Source organism: Schistocerca nitens, chromosome 8, assembly GCF_023898315.1.
Source record: "Schistocerca nitens isolate TAMUIC-IGC-003100 chromosome 8, iqSchNite1.1, whole genome shotgun sequence".
Lineage (NCBI taxonomy): Eukaryota > Metazoa > Arthropoda > Insecta > Orthoptera > Acrididae > Schistocerca > Schistocerca nitens.
The window spans coordinates 236152945-236170067 of NC_064621.1; positions in this window are offsets into that span (position 1 = coordinate 236152945).

The window sequence follows — 17123 nt, forward strand, 5'->3', positions numbered from 1 at the left end:
AAAATACCGTTCTTGCGAAATACAATTAGCTCTTTACTCTCAGGAAGTAATGAGTGCTATCGACGGGGGACGTCACACTGATTCGACATTTTTAGATTTCCAGAAGGCTTTTGACACCGTTCCTCACGTAGACTTCTAATTTAATTGCGTACCTACGGAGTATCGTCTCAGGTATGTGACTGGATTCGTGATTTCCTGTCAGAAAGGTCACAGTTCAAATGGCTCTGAGCACTATGCGACTTAACTTCTGAGGTCATCAGTCGCCTAGAACTTAGAACTACTTAAACCTAACTAACCTAAGGACATCACACACATCCATGCCCGAGGCAGGATTCGAACCTGCGACCGTAGCGGTCACGCGGTTCCAGACTGAAGCGCCTTTAACCGCACGGCCACACCAGCCGGCCAAGGTCACAGTCCGTAGTAATAGACGGAAAGTCATCGAGTAAAACAGAAGTACTATCTGGCGTTCCCCAAGGCAGTGTCTAGGTCTTCTGTTGCTCCTAATCTACAAAAGCGATTTAGGAGACAATCTGAGCAGTCTTCTTAGATTGTTTGCAGATGATGCTTTCGTTTACCGTCACGTAAAGTCGTCAGATGATCAAAATGAATTGCAAAATGGTGCGAAAAGTGGCAATTGACTCTAAATCATGAACATTGTAAAGTCATCCACATGAGCACTAAAAAGAATCCAGTACATTTCAGTTACACGATAAATCACACAAATCTAAGGCTGTAAGCTCAACTAAATACTTAGGAATTACAATTACGAATAGCTTAAACTGGAACGACCACGCATATAACGTTGTGGGGAAAGCAAATAAAAGACTGCAATTTATTGGCAGAACACTTAGAAAATGTAACAGGTCTACTAAAGAGACTACTTCCACTACGCTTTTCGGCCCTCTTCTGGAGTACTGCTGTGCTGTGTGCGATCTACATCAGACAGGATTGAAGGAGGACATTGGAAAAGTTCAAAGAAAGGCAGCTCGTTTTGTATTATCGCAAAATAGGAGGCGAGAGTACCACGGATATGATACACGGATTGGGGTGGCAGTCATTAAAGGCGGTTTTTTCTGCGACAGGACCTTCTCATAAAATTTGAATCAGCAATCCTCTCCTCAGAGTGTGAAACTATTTTGTTGGCGCCCACCTACATAGGGAGAAATGATCATCGTAATAAAATAAGGTAAATGAGACCTCGCACAGAAAGATTTAAGTGTTCGTTTTTCCCGGACGCTGTTCGAGAGTGGTATGGTAGAGAAATAGCTTAAAGATGATCAAAATCTCCACGGGTGTACTGCCGGTCTACAGTGTCCAACGGGCACAATATTTCGGCGATCATACATGTCGCCATCATCAGGTGAACTGACGGACTGAGCTCCTGTGAACGTGCCGGCACGGAGATCCGTACACTATGGCTGCTCAGGGGGAACTGGGTCGTCTGACGACCACGGCGGACAGAGCCATCACTCCGACGTCATCTCAGACGCCGTCGCAATCTGTTCCACCGCGCGACCGTGGCGCGGGGCGCGGACAGCGGAGGGAGCGCGCCGCGGGCGGAGGGTATTTAAATCGGCCGCCGCCGCGACATAACCCAGTTCCCTCTGAGCAGCCATAGCGTACGGATCTCCGAGCCGGCACGTTCACAGGAGCTCAGTCCGTCAGTTCACCTGATGATGGCGACATGTATGATCGTCGAAATATTGTGCCCGTTAGACACTGTAGACCGGCAGTACACCCGTGGATATTTTGATTATCAAGTACGCCGGGAGAAACTCAAAAACCACAGCTTAAGGATGGTTTGATGTATCCTCTGCCAGGTACTTAACTGTGAATTGCAGAGGGATCAAGTAGATGTAAATGTAGATGAGTATGCAGTAGACGCTTCCGTCTTACAAGATGACAATACCCGCATTTACTGGGCTGCATGCGTACGATGATGGTGTAACGAAAACTCAGGCACGCAATCAAACTTCGACTGACCCACTAAACCACCCGATCTTCATCCCACTTAAAAAGTCTGTGACTATTTAGAAGAGTGGCGAGTCGAAGCAATCAACTTCCCCTCAGTTTGGTAGCTCTACTGGATTAATGATATGTAAGTATGTTGAGCTAGACATGGCATACTCAAAGAAACTCGTGAACTCTCTTCCTCCCAGACTTGAGCCATTCTCGAAGCTACTGATGTTACACTGTATTTGAGTGAAGTCTCCTGGTGATGACTAATTATGTGTTCGGTGTGTAGCAACTGGTTCCGTGTTCACATAGATTTATTTCAGATAGTCCAATAGCGCACAAAGATTCGAAATAGGAAATTCCACAACCAATCATAACGAGTTCCTCGTCAGGCCGTGAAGGGTCCAAGGGATGTCTACCGGATGCCGTGTCGTTCTCTGCCTTGTGGCGTCACGAGGAAACGGTATGGAGGCACGTGTGGTCAGCACATCGCTCTCCCGGTCGTTTTGCAGGCTTTCCACACCGGTCAAGTAGCTCCTCAATTGGCATCATGAAGATCACTGCACTCTGTGCCAGTTCCCGCCCCCCCCTTCCCCCCCCCCCCCCTACCAAGGAACAGAGCGAGGTGGCGCAGTGGTTGGCACACTGGACTCGCATTCGGGAGGACGATGGTTCAATCCCACGTCCGGCCATCCTGTTTAGGTTTTCCGTGATTTCTCCAAATCGCCCCAGGCAAATGCCGGGGTGGTCCCTCTGAAAGGGCACGGCCGACTTCCTTCCCCGTCCTTCGCTCATCCGATGAGACCGATGACCTCGCTGTTTGGTCTCTTCGCCCAAACAACACCACCAAGGAAAGATACCTGGGAATCAAACCCGTGTCCTCCTCATGGCAGCCCTCTACACTGACGACGCAGCCACAGAGACGGAGACAGCCAGTGATGCTTCAACACAGTTGTCCGCACGACTCAGATACTCTCGCGACTCATTATCGTGGAGAAAGAATAATGATCGTGTAAGAGCTTCATCCAGCTGGTGAGAAGTACGTCTGTGAGAGTAGGAAGTGCCATGAAAGCTCATATTGTGCAGTTTTTCTACAGATACACGAGATGAGGAGTCCAGCGAATGCTTGTAGTGACGTCACAGTCTGAATGCTATCCACAGGCAGTGGCGTAAGGGCGCTAGCGGTTCGCAGTGCGATTTACAGTAGGAAATTTTGGTGCACACGCTTGATTCGTCATATATTACGCATTTTACGCAAGTTAATTCCATTTAAGGGCAACTGAAAATGGGGAACGGACAGTATAAAAATTCTTCAACAAAAGTGTTTTAAATATAATTTATCTTCGTGGCGATTCCCAGCTCCATTTTCGAGTTTTCTTGACGCTTACGGCCTCTGAGCTATGTCCAGTGTCAAAAATACAGTATTTACATCACGAAAAAAAAAAAAACTTTTAAGGAGGAAAAACCACTATGGAAAGGATATCACTAAGCAGAAACCTGCTTTTATTTTTAAAATGTAAGTGAGTTCCCCCCCCCCTCCCCTCCCCCCCCCCCCCCCCCCCCATGAACCATGGACCTTGCCGTTGGTGGGGATGCTTGCGTGCCTCAGCGATACAGATAGCCGTACCGTAGGTGCAACCACAACGGAGAGGTATCTGTTGAAAGGCCAGACAAATGTGTGGTTCCTGAAGAGGGGCAGCAGCCTTTTCAGTAGTTGCAGGGGCAACAGCCTGGATGATTGACTGATCTGGACCTGTAACACTAACCAAAACGGCCTTGCTGTTGTGGTACTACGAACGGCTGAACGCAAGGGGAAACTACAGCCGTAATTTTTCCCGAGGGCATGCAGCTTTACTGTATGGTTAAATGATGATGGCGTCCTCTTGGGTAAAATATTCCGGAGGTAAAATAGTCCCCCATTCGGATCACCGGGCGGGGACTACTCAAGAGGAGGTCGTTATCAGGAGAAAGAAAAACTGGCGTTCTACGGATCGGAGCGTGGAATGTCAGATCCCTTAATCAGGCGGGTAGGTTAGAAAATTTAAAAAGGGAAATGGATAGGTTAAAGTTAGATATAGTGGGAATTAGTGAAGTTTGGTGGCAGGAGGAACAAGACTTTTGGTCAGGCGAATACAGGGTTATAAATACAAAGTCAAATAGGAGTAATGCAGGAGTAGGTTTAATAATGAATAAAAAAATAGGAAGGCGGGTAAACTACTACAAACAGCATAGTGAACGCATTATTGTGGCCAAGATAGACACGAAGCCCACGCCTACTACAGTAGTACAAGTTTATATGCCAACTAGCTCTGCAGATGACGAAGAAATTGAAGAAATGTATGGAGAAATAAAATAAATTATTCAGATAGTGAAGGGAGATGAAAATTTAATAGTCATGGGTGACTGGAATTCGAGTGTAGGAAAAGGGAGGGAAGGAAACGTGGTAGGTGAATATGGATTGGGGTTAAGAAATGAAAGAGGAAGCTGCCTGGTAGAATTTTGCACAGAGCATAACTTAATCATAGCTAACACTTGGTTCAAGAATCATAAAAGAAGGTTGTATACATGGAAGAAGCCTGGAGATACTGACAGGTTTCAGATAGATTATATAATAGCAAGAAAGAGATTTAGGAACCAGATTTTAAAGTGTAAGACATTTCCAGGGGCAGATGTGGACTCTAACCACAATCTATTGGTTATGAACTGTAAATTAAAACTGAAGAAACTGCAAAAAGGTGGGAATTTAAGGAGATAGAACCTGGATAAACTGAGTAAACCAGAGGTTGTACAGAGTTTCAGGGAGAGCATAAGGGTAGCCCTGAGGGATGAAATAATGAAGGCAGCAGAGGATCAAGTAGGTAAAAAGACGAGGGCTAGTAGAAATCCTTGGGTAACAGAAGAAATATTGAATTTAATTGATGAGAGGAGAAAATATAGAAATGCAGCAAATGAAGCAGGCAAAAAGGAATACAAACGTCTCAAAAATGAGATCGACAGGAAGTGCAAAATAGCTAAGCAGGGATGACTAGAGGACAAATGTAAGGATGTAGAGGCTTATCTCCCTAGGGGTAAGATTGATACTGCCTACAGGAAAATTAAAGAGACCTTTGGAGAAAAGAGAACCACTTGTATGAACATCAAGAGCTCAGATGGAAACCCAGTTCTAAGCAAAGAAGAAAAAGCAGAAAGGTGGAAGGAGTATATAGAGGGTCTATACAGGGGCGATATTCTTGAGGACAATATTATGGAAATGGATGAGGATGTAGATGAAGATGAAATGGGAGATATGATACTGCGTGAAGAGTTTGACATAGCACTGAGAGACCTAAGTCGAAACAAGGCCCCGGGAGTAGATAACATTCCATTAGAAGTACTGACAGCCTTGGGAGAGCCAGTCCTGACAAAATTCTACGATCTGGTGAGCAAGATGTATGAGACAGGCGAAACACCCTCAGACTTCAAGAAGAACATAATTATTCCAATCCCAAAGAAAGCAGGTGTTTACAGATGTTAAAATTACCGAACTATCAGTTTCATAAGTCACGGCTGCAAAATACTAACGCGAATTCTTTACAGACGAATGAAATAACTAGTAGAGGCGACCTCGGGGAAGATCAGTTTGGATTCCGCAGAAATATTGGAATACGTGAGGCAATAATGACCCTACGACTTATCTTGGAAGCTAGATTAAGGAAAGACAAACCTACGTTTCTAGCATTTGTAGACTTAGAGAAAGCTTTTGACAATGTTGACTGGAATACTCTCTTTCAGATTCTGAAGGTGGCAGGGGTAAAATATGGGGAGCGAAAGGCTATTTACAATTTGTACAGAAACCAAATGGCAGTTATAAGAGTTGAGGGGTATGAAAGGGAAGCAGTGGTTGGGAAGGAAGTGAGCCAGGTTTGTAGCCTCTCCCCGATGTTATTCAATATGTATATTGAGCAAGCAGTGAAAGAAACAAAAGAAAAATTCGGAGTAGGTATTAAAATCCATGGAGAAGAAATAAAAACCTTGAGGTTCGCCGATGACATTGTAATTCTGTCAGAGACAGCAAAGGACTTGGAAGAGCAGTTAGCCGGCCGCGGTGGTCTCGCGGTTCTAGGCGCGCAGTCCGGAACCGTGCAACTGCTACGGTCGCAGGTTGGAATCCTGCCTCGGGCATGGATGTGTGTGATGTCCTTAGGTTAGTTAGGTTTAAGTAGTTCTAAGTTCTAGGGGACTGATGACCACAGCAGTTGAGTCCCATAGTGCTCAGAGCCATTTTTTGAAGAGCAGTTGAACGGAATGGATAGCGTCTTGAAAGGAGGTTATAAGATGAACATCAACAAAAGCAAAACGAGGATAATGGAATGTAGTCGAATTAAGTCGGGAGATGCTGAGGGTATTAGATTAGGAAATGAGACACTTAAAGTAGTAAAGAAGTTTTGCTATTTGGGGAGCAAAATAACTGATGATGGTCGAAGTAGAGAGGATATAAAATGTAGACTGGCAATGGCAAGGAAAGCGTTTTGAAGAAGAGAAATTTGTTAACATCGAGTATAGATGTGTCAGGAAGTCGTTTCTGAAAGTATTTGTATGCAGTGTAGCCATGTATGGAAGTGAAACATGGATGATAAATAGTGTAGACAAGAAGAGAATAGAAGCTTTCGAAATGTGGTGCTACAGAAGTATGCTGAAGATTAGATGGGTAGATCACATAACTAATGAAGAGGTATTGAATAGGGTTGGGGAGAAGAGAAGTTTGTGGCACAACTTGACTAGAAGAAGGGATCGATTGGTAGGACATGTTCTGAGGCATCAAGGGATCACGAATTTAGCATTGGAGGGCAGCATGGAGGGTAAAAATCATGAATACATCAAGCAGATTCAGAAAGATGTAGGTTGCAGTAGGTACTGGGAGATGAAGAAGCTTGCACAGGATAGAGTAGCATGGAGAGCTGCATCAAACCAGTCTCAGGACTGAAGACCTCAACAACAACATATGACAATTACTGTTTCTCATAAAACACACATGATTATTAACCTTAACAACTTCAGCCAGATTTAAAGTAATTGATACTTGATATCTAGCCCACCGGATTCCTATAGTCACAAGACATTGTAAGCTGCCGCTTCTGTTTTGCTCTTTTCTGATGATGGGTAAGCCTGCGAGCCGAACGTATAAGTGAAAAATTTTGCACAACGGATTTTATAACGCTAATTTGTCGCCCTGACACTTATACGCTCTCCAGAAGGGTAAGCTTATCCTTTGCTCTATATGTGACATTAACTAGTCGTATGCAAATCTGATTGGTTTCTAACAACAACAACAACAACAAGTAAGTTACGTCAGCACTTTACAAGGCTGTTGGTTCTTATTTTACACTATTGGCCATTAAAAGTGCTACACCGTGAAGATGAAGTGCTACAGACGCGAAATTTAAGCGACAGGAAGAAGATGCTGTGATATACAAATGATTAACTTTTCAGAGCATTCACACAAGGTTGGCGCCGGTGGCGACACCTACAACGTGCTGACATGAGCAAAGTTTCCAACCGATTTCTCATACACAAACAGCAGTTGACCGGCGTCTCCTGGTGAAACGTTGTTGTGATGCCTCGTGTAAGGAGTAGAAATGCGTACCATCAGGTTTCCGACTTTGATAAAGGTCGGATTGTAGCCTATCGCGATTTCGTTTCATCGTATCGCGACATTGCCCCTCGCGTTGGTCGAGATCCAATGACTGTTAGCAGAATATGGAATCGATGGGTGCAGGAGGGTAATACGGAACGCCGTGCTGGACCCTAACGGCCTCGTATCACTAGCCACGCATCTTATCCGCATGGCTGTAACTGATCGCGCAGCCACGTCTCGATCCCCGAGTCAACAGATGGGGACGTTTGCAAGACAACCATCTGCACCAACGGTTCGACGACGGTTGCAGCAGCATGGAGACCATGGCTGCGGTTACCCTTGACGCTGCATCACAGACAGGAGCGCCTGCGATGGTGTACTCAACGACGAACCTGGGTGCACGACTTGCGAAACGTCATTTTTTCGAATGAATCCAGGTTCTGTTTACAGCATCATGATTGTCGGATCCGTGTTTGTCGACATCGCGGTGAACGCATATTGGAAGCGTGTATTCGTCATCGCCATACTGGCGTAGCACCCAGCGCGATGGTATCGGGTGCCATTGGTTACACGTCTCTGTCACTTCTTGTTCGCATTGACGGTATTTTGAACAGTGGACGTTACATTTAAGATGTGTTACGATCCATGGCTCTACCCTTTATTCGATCCCTGCGAAACCCTATATTTCAGCAGGATAATGCACGACCGCATGTTGCAGGTCCTGTACGGGCCTTTCTGGATACAGAAAACGTACGACTGTTGCCCTGGCCAGCACATTCTCCAGATCTCTCACCAACTGAAAACGTCTGGTCAATGGTGGCCGAGCAACTGGCTCGTCACATTACGCCAGTCACTACTCTTGATGAACTGTGGTATCGTGTTGAAGCTGCATGGGCAGCTGTACCTGTACACGCCATCCAAGATCTGTTTGACTCAATGCCCAGGCGTATGAAGGCTATTATTACGGCCAGAGGTGGTTGTTCTGGGTACTGATTTCTCAGGACCTATGCACACAAATCGCGCGAAAATGTAATCACATGCCAGTTCTCGTATAATATATTTGTCGAATTAAAACCCGTTTATCAGCTTTATTTCTTCTTGGTGTAGCAATTTTGAAGGCCAGTAGTGTAGAATAACTGATTGGAAAAATCTCTCCCAAGATACACCATATTTACTGAAGCGCAAGAACAAGTACGTCTCTCAGAACAGCGACTGTGGTCAACTGTTTAAACAATGCTCTACATTTGCACTATTTAGGAACGAACTTTGAAAATCATGAGATACAAGTGTTTGAAACAAGTAGTGACCCCAAACACAAATCTGAAAAATTATACTAGCTGTGTGATTTAAGGAGCCTGTGCACTGAGCGAATAAACAGGAGCAAATGCGTCTGTTCATCCCACTGGGGAGTGAATTCGTTGCCACTAGCAGCATGTATTTTACATTCATCAGATCCATTTATGAATTTTAATGAACACTACGATACATGTGTAGCTCTATGGAACAATACAACTAAATCACTCTGAGTGGTTTCTATTTTGCTTGCATTATGATGAATGTGCTCCAAACGCCTAATAATAGACTCCTGCTGATCAGGCGTATCTACAGAACTCAATGTCAGATCCTTTTCACAGAAGTCCCCCAAACAATGCAAATCTTATTTTTACCTTGTGGTGCAGTTGTCCACTGCAGTGGACAGCTGTTAGTGTCGCTTCTTCGGTGTGTTTAATCAGTCCTGAGACTGCAAATGCACGCAGCCCACTCCACCAGATATTCCCTACAGGTGCTGTGCGCTACGTGCATTTTAAGCACAGTACCTGTAGGGAGTATCTACTGGTGTGGACTGCGTGCATTTGCAGTCTCAGGACTGATTAAACATGCCAAAGAAGCGACATTAACAGCTGTCCACTGCAGTGGACAACTGCACCACATGGTTAACACACCAATTATTTTCAATTTCTTTTCAGACTTGAGACACAGAACACGTAACCGAGCTAGGTGGCGCAGTGGGTAGCACACTGGGCTCGCATTCGAGAGGACGGCGGTTCAATCCCCAGTCCGGCCATCGTGATTTAGGTTTTCCGTGCCTTCTCTAAATCGCTTCAGGCAAATACCGGGATGTTTCTTCAAAAGGGAACGGCCGACTTCCTTCCCCGGCCTTCCCCAATCCGATGGGACGATGACTTCGCTGTTTGGTCCCCTCTCTCAAATCAACCAACTAACTAGCCACAGAATAAGTCTTTCCATGAACCACTTATTAGGGAATAAATGTGCTCATAGAAAATGTGTTTGAAACGTACCCAATAACAATTATTAATAGTCCAGTAAAGCGCTGAAGACATATTCAATTAATTGAGCGAATGTAGTTATTGAATGTGGTCAAGAAAGAAACTGTATATTTGTAAGTTTTCTAGTACATTCTGAGAAAGGTAGAGACGATGGTAAACTTTTCCAATGAATTTGGGACTTGACAAAATTAGAATACCCGTATCATCATCAGTACGGAATCGGGAACCGTAGCCTATGGGTGTACGCCATCTGATCAAAAGTATACGAACATTACAATCTAACGCTGAATTCACCACTAGGTGTCACGAGAGACAGACGCGCCGGGTAAAAGGAGGCAACGAGTATTGTGTTGTCAGTCGAGAGTAGGTCAGTCAAGAAGTGGTGGTGATAGGTTCCTATGGGACCAAACTGCTGAAGTCATCGGTCCCTAAGCTTACACACTACTTAATCTAGCTTAAACCAACTTATTCTAAGGACGACACACACACTCATGCCAGAGGGAGGACTCGAACCTCCGACGGGGGGAGCCGCGCCAACCGTGACAAGGCGCGCAGACCGCGCGGCTACCCCGCGCGGCACGGTCAAGAGAACTCAGTGACTTTGCAACGTGGACTATTCCTTGAATTTCAGCTGAGTAACAAGTCCATCAGGGCCATTTCAACGCTTCTAAAGCTGCTCGAATTGGTGAGAGAATGTGAAGTGAAAAGTTAAGGCTGAAGCAAGGCCAAGTGGACGTCTCGTACTGACGGACAGGTACTGTCGAGCATTTTACATGGTGATTGTAAAAAATCGGTGGAAGGAATCACTAGTTAGTTCAGAAGTGTTACCAACAGTTCAGATAGCGCAATGGCTACATTCAGGGAGATAAAAAGAATGACGTACAATGGTTGAGCAGCTCCACATAAGCCACACATTTCCGTAGTCAAAGTTAAGGAAAGCGTGAGATGGTTTAAAGAACAACGTCACTGGTAGTAGATGACTGGGAACGATCAATTTGGAGTCATGAATCACACAATACCCTGTGGCGATCCGATGAATGTGTGTCTGTCTGGAGAACATAAGCTGCCGCCTTGTGCAGTGCTGACAGTGCAGTAAGGGATATGTGGTGTTTGGGTATGGATGTATTTTTGGTGGTTGGAGAGTGGTACCCTTTTTGCGCTTAAGAGAAAGATGAATGCGGGAGAATATGAACACATTTTACATCATAGTCTGCTGCGTACAGTAGAGGAACGCTTCGGAGACGATGATTGTGTCAGCATGACAACGCACCTTGTCAAAAAGCACCAACTGTGAGGTAATGGTTTGTGGATAATAACGTTTCTGAAATGGACTAGCTTGCCCAGAATTACGACCTGAACTCGATGGAAAGTCGTTAGGGGAAGTTAAAACATCGAATTCGGTCCAGACTCCAGCGTCGGTTTCGGCTCTGGAGGAGGAATGGTCCGTCATTCCTCCACCGACATTCCAGCACCTAAAAAGTGTTCCCCGCAGATTCAAGCTGGCGGAGGATGGACACGCCACATATTAAGGTCTACTAACAGCCGTTGGGATATTTTTCATCAGATAGTGTACAACTCGGCAGTAACCAACGATATTTACAAGATTACTGCGGGATTTCACGTAGGAGTCGCCGTGGATTCGTGACGTACCGCATGCTACCTGTTACAGTTGTTACAGTCGGAAATATACTGCAGGCTACAGATGGACCGGTATGATGGATTTTGTGCAGACATTTCAGGTGGGCCTCCAAAAACTTTCGACCACACTGTGCACGTGCGAGCTCGCAGTCGTCTGTGTAGCTGATGCGTGCAGTTGCGGCCATGTGGTAGTAAACTAATTACTAGGGCCACGCGCTGCCGCCGTGACGGCGCTGGTGCACAAAGGGCGGGCAGCCCTCAGCCCTTTGAGTAAGGCACGCGACTAGCCGCCTCTCCAGCTCTCATTTTTTTCACCCTTCGACAGAGGGTGAGACCGCGCCACCCTACCCTGAGCTGCCTCAATTTTTTTCATCCCTTTCTCTGCCGTCTCTCTCTCTCTCTCTGTGGCTCTTTCTCTCTCTCTCTCTTGATCAAATCTTTAGGGTAGCGACGACGACGCTACGAGGAGGGAGTTAGGCTAGGGCAGGCACAAGGAGGGTAGCGAAGAGAAAAAAAAGCTTCCGAGTGCAAATCCCTGTAGATAAAAAGGGAGGAAAAAAATCCCCGGCTCGTGTGTTGGTGCAAGTCGGCGGTGCGGTGTGTGCGTGCGGAGAGAAGGGGTGGCGCGTGACTCACCGCTCCTTGCGTCGCCCGGCTGGTCGGTCTTCCAGCTGCCCAGGAGGTCGGCCGTCCCAAAAGGCCCGAAAAGTAGTTTTCAGAAACCTGTATCTAAACTCCAGTTGCTGCGTACGAACGCAACGTGGGAACATCCCTTCGTTTAGCGTCCTTTTAGGGATCAGTCAAGGATGCTTTTTGTCATCATCCCTTTTTATATTAGTCATAGAATTTATAATGAGAAAAACGATGGGCAGCTGCAACATGGGTATGGTTCGAATGAGCAGTCTAGACTTATGGATGTGGATTTTGCTGAAGACATCGTTCTTCTACCACGAACACGACAAAGCTTGCGACTAATGACTGCCAAATTGGATGGAATGTCCAGTTCTGTAGAGCTAGAAATAAATCGAGATAAAACAAATGCACGTCCATAAAAGTGGGAAAGTATTTACTCAAATTGTACTGCAAGAGAAGGAACTGTAAAATGTAGACTTCCACGGCTGGAAATGTCACAGTTAATAAAATGGTTGGTTGGTTGGTTTGGGGAAGGAGACCAGACAGCGAGGTCATCGGTCTCATCGGATTAGGGAAGGACGGGGAAGGAAGTCGGCCGTGCCCTTTGAAAGGAACCATCCCGGCATTTGCCTGGAGCGATTTAGGGAAATCACGGAAAACCTAAATCAGGATGGCCGGACGCGGGATAGTTAATAAAATGTTCCGAGCTATTATGGATTTCAAATTTAAACAAGGTCACAGTTCGTAGTAATTGACGGAATGTCATCGAGTAAAACAGAAGTGATTTCTGGCGTTCCCCAAGGTAGTGTTATAGGCCCTGTGCTGTTCCTTATCTATATTAACGATTTTGGAGACAACCTGAGCAGCCGTCTTGGGTTGTTTGCAGATGACTCTGTCGTTTGTCGACTAATAAAGTGATCAGAAGAACAAAACAAACTGCAAAACGATTTAGAAAATATATTAGAATGGTGCGAAAAGTGGCAGTTGACCATAAATAACGAAGGGTATGGGGTCATTGACATGAGTGCTAAAAGGAACTCGTTGAACTTGGGTTACACGATAAATCAATCTAATCTAAAAACCGTTAATTCAACTAAATACCTAGGTATAACAATTACGAACAACTTAAATTGGAAGGAACACGTAGGAAACGTTGTGGAGAAGTCTAACCAAAGACTGCGTTTTATTGGCTGGACACTTAGAAAATGTAACAGATCTACTCAGGAGACGGCCTACACTACGCTTGCCCGTCCTCTTTTAGAATACTGCTGCGCGGTGTGGGATCCTTACCAGATAGGATTCACGGAGTACATCGAAAAAATTCAAAGAAAGGCAGCACGTTTTGTATTATCGCGAAATATGGGAGAAAGTGTCACAGAAATGATACAGGATTTGAGCTGGAAATCGTTAAAAGGAAGGCGTTTTTCGTTGCGATGGAATATTCTCACGAAATTCCAATCACCAACTTTCCCCTCCGAATGCGAAAATATTTTGTTGACACCGGCCTACATAGGGACGAACGATCACCAAGATAAAATAAGGGAAATCGGAGCTCGTACGGAAAGATATAGGTGTTCATTCTTTCCGCGTGCTATACGAGATTGGAATAAAAGAGAATTGCGAAGGTGGTTCGATGAACCCTCTGCCAGGCACTTAAATGTGATTTGCAGAGTATCCATGTAGATGTAGATGTAAACCTACCGTTTCGTCCCCATCTCCAGCGGACGATTTCAAAGGACATCGTGGCTTCTTCGAGTGTCCGACTCACACCCTGGCTCTCTACGGACCACAGTAAAATTCCCTTTTACGCGCAGTCACGTGACGTCACATGCTTTGAATACCCGAGCGCAGTTCGCCGTTGTCGACTGCCGTCGTCCGCTGTTGTTGTCACCCAGTGATGGCAGACTGGTACACATATTCTTCTGCACCGGAATCCAAATGTCATTCAATTCCACGCCCTCCTCCTTCCTATTGAAATTCCTGGGACGTTTCAAAATCTCTACAGCCTTTCTGTATAGCCTTTATGCTATCCGCTTGTGGCTGCCAGCACTTGAGTCCTATCAAAATGAATGTAGTGGTCTCACGGCTGCAAAGCATGTTCCGCAACAGCTGATCTATCAGTCTCCCCCCTTCTACAATTGCCTCTGTGCTCTTCTAGTCATATTTTGACCGTTCTTTTAGTAGTACGCACGTACTACAGTAGAAGAAGAATGGGTAGCTTTGAGGGATGAAATAGTGAAGGCAGCAGAGGATCAAGTAGGTAAAAAGATGAGGGCTAGTAGAAATCCTTAGGCAACAGAGGATATACTGAATTTAATTGATGAAAGGAGAATATACAAAAATGCAGTAAATGAAGCAGCCAAAAAGGAATACAAACGTCTCAAAAATGAGATCGACAGGAAGTGCAAAATGGCTAAGCAAGGATGGCTAGAGGACAAATGTAAGGATGTAGAGGCTTATCTCAGAAGGGGTAAGATAGATACTGGCTACAGGAAAATTAAAGAGACCTTTGGAGAAAAGAGAACCACTTGTATGAACATCAAGAGCTCAGATAGAAACCCAGTTCTAAGCAAAGAAGGAAAAGCAGAAAGGTGGAAGGAGTATATAGAGGGTCTATACAGGGGCGATATTCTTGAGGACAATATTATGGAAATGGAAGAGGATGTAGATGAAGATCAAATGGTAAATATGATACTGCGTGAAGAGTTTGACAGAGCACTGAGAGACCTAAGTCGAAACAAGGCCCCGGGAGTAGACAACATTCCATTAGAAGAACTGACAGCCTTGGGAGAGCCAGTCCTGACAAAACTCTACCATATGGTGAGCAAGATGTATGAGACAGGCGAAATTCCCTCAGACTTCAAGAAGAATATAATAATTCCAATCCCAAAGAAAGCAGGTGTTGACAGATGTGAAAATTAGCGAACTATCAGTTTAATAAGTCACAGCTGCAAAATACTAACGCGAAATCTTTACAGACGAATGGAAAAAGTAGTAGAAGCCAACCTCGGGGAAGATCAGTTACGATTCCGTAGAAATATTGGAACACGTTAGGCAATACTGACCCTACGACTTATCTTGGAAAATAGATTAAGGAAAGGCAAACCTATGTTTCTAGCATTTGTAGACTTAAAGAAAGCTTTTGACAATGTTGACTGGAATACTCTCTTTCAAATTCTGAAGGTGGCAGGGGTAAAATACAGGGAGCGAAAAGCTATTTACAATCTGTACAGAAACCAGATGGCAGTTATAAGAGTCGAGGAGCACGAAAGGGGAGGAGTGGTTGGGAAAAGGGAGTGAGACAGGGTTGTAGCCTCTCCCTGATATTATTCAATCTGTATATTGAGCAAGCAGTGAAGGAAACAAAAGAAAAATTCGGAGTAGGTATTAAAATCCATGGAGAAGAACTAAAAACCTTGAGGTTTGCCGATGACATTGTAATTCTGTCAGAGACAGCAAAGGACTTGGAAGAGCAGGTGAACGGAATGGACAGTGTCTTGAAGGGAGGATATAAGATGAACATCAACAAAAGCAAAACGAGGATAATGGAATGTAGTCGAATTAAGTTGCGTGATGCTGAGGGAATTAGATTAGGAAATGACACACTTAAAGTAGTAAAGGAGTTTTGCTATTTGGGGAGCAAAATGACTGATGATGGTGGAAGTAGAGAGGATATAAAATGTAGACTGGCAATGGCAAGGAAAGCGTTTCCGAAGAAGAGAAATTTGCTAACATCGAGTATAGATTTAAGTGTCAGGAAGTCGTTTCTTAAAGTATTTGTATGGAGTGTAGCCATGTATGGATGTGAAACATGGACGAAAAATAGTTTGGACAAGAAGAGAATAGAAGCTTTCGAAATGCGGTGCTATAGAAGAATGCTGAAGTTTAGATGGGTAGATCACATAACTAATGAGGAAGTATTGGATAGGATTGGGGAGAAGAGAAGTTTGTGGTACAACTTGACTAGAAGGAGGGATCGGTTGGTAGGACATGTGCTGAGGCATCAAGGGATCACCAATTTAGTATTGGAGGGCAGCGTGGAGGGTAAAAATCGTAGAGGGAGACCAAGAGATGAATACACTAAACAGATTCAGAAGGATGTAGGTTGCAGTAGGTACTGGGAGATGAAGAATCTTGCACAGGTTAGAGTAGCATGGAGAGCTGCATCAAACCAGTCTCAGGACTGAAGAGCACAACAGCAACAACAACGTACACCACTCCACAACGTTCTTAATGAAAGGCAAGAAAATTTTCGATGTCACAAGCGCTTGTGCTTTCTTATGCGGGCAGTCTTAACGCTCTGTTTAGCTCAGCGGACAAATAATCATTCTTGAGCAGTGCGTTGGTGAGACGTTTTAATTCCGCGTCAAGCAGCTCTCGTTCGCCATTGTTTTTGTGATGTCTCGCTTTTGTTGTGGGTGGTGGTTTTAATCCCCCTGTGCGTGGGTTTTCGGTGAACTTGAGGATTAAGCTACCATCTTCTTCTTGAAAACTAGCACGTCAAGAAAGTTTAATTTTCAGCCGTCCCCCTCATCCACGGTAATCCCGTTGAAATGCTTGTGTAAACGACCTAGTTCCTCTCTGCCATACCTCCACAAAACAAACGTATCATCCACGTAGTGGAACAAAAAATTTGTTTTCTTGTTGGCAATTTCCAAAGTCTTTCCTCAAATTTTTCCATAAAGATATTCGCTGTAACTGGGCTTAAGATGGTCCCCATACCATGCCATCCGTCTGTTCATAGTAATCATCGATGCCTTTGAAATACGAGGTCATGAGGCAATATTTGAATAGTTCTGTAATATTGTGCACAATAATCTGATTCAGCTGTTGCAACACCTCGCTGAGCGGAAGCATAGTAAATAGCGATATAACATCAAAGCTAACTAATATTTCCTCTGGTGGACCACTATACCGTTTAATTTACTGATAAAATTTGCCGAATTCTAGATACAGGAATCCGATCGGTCCACGTACGCTAGCAATAAAAT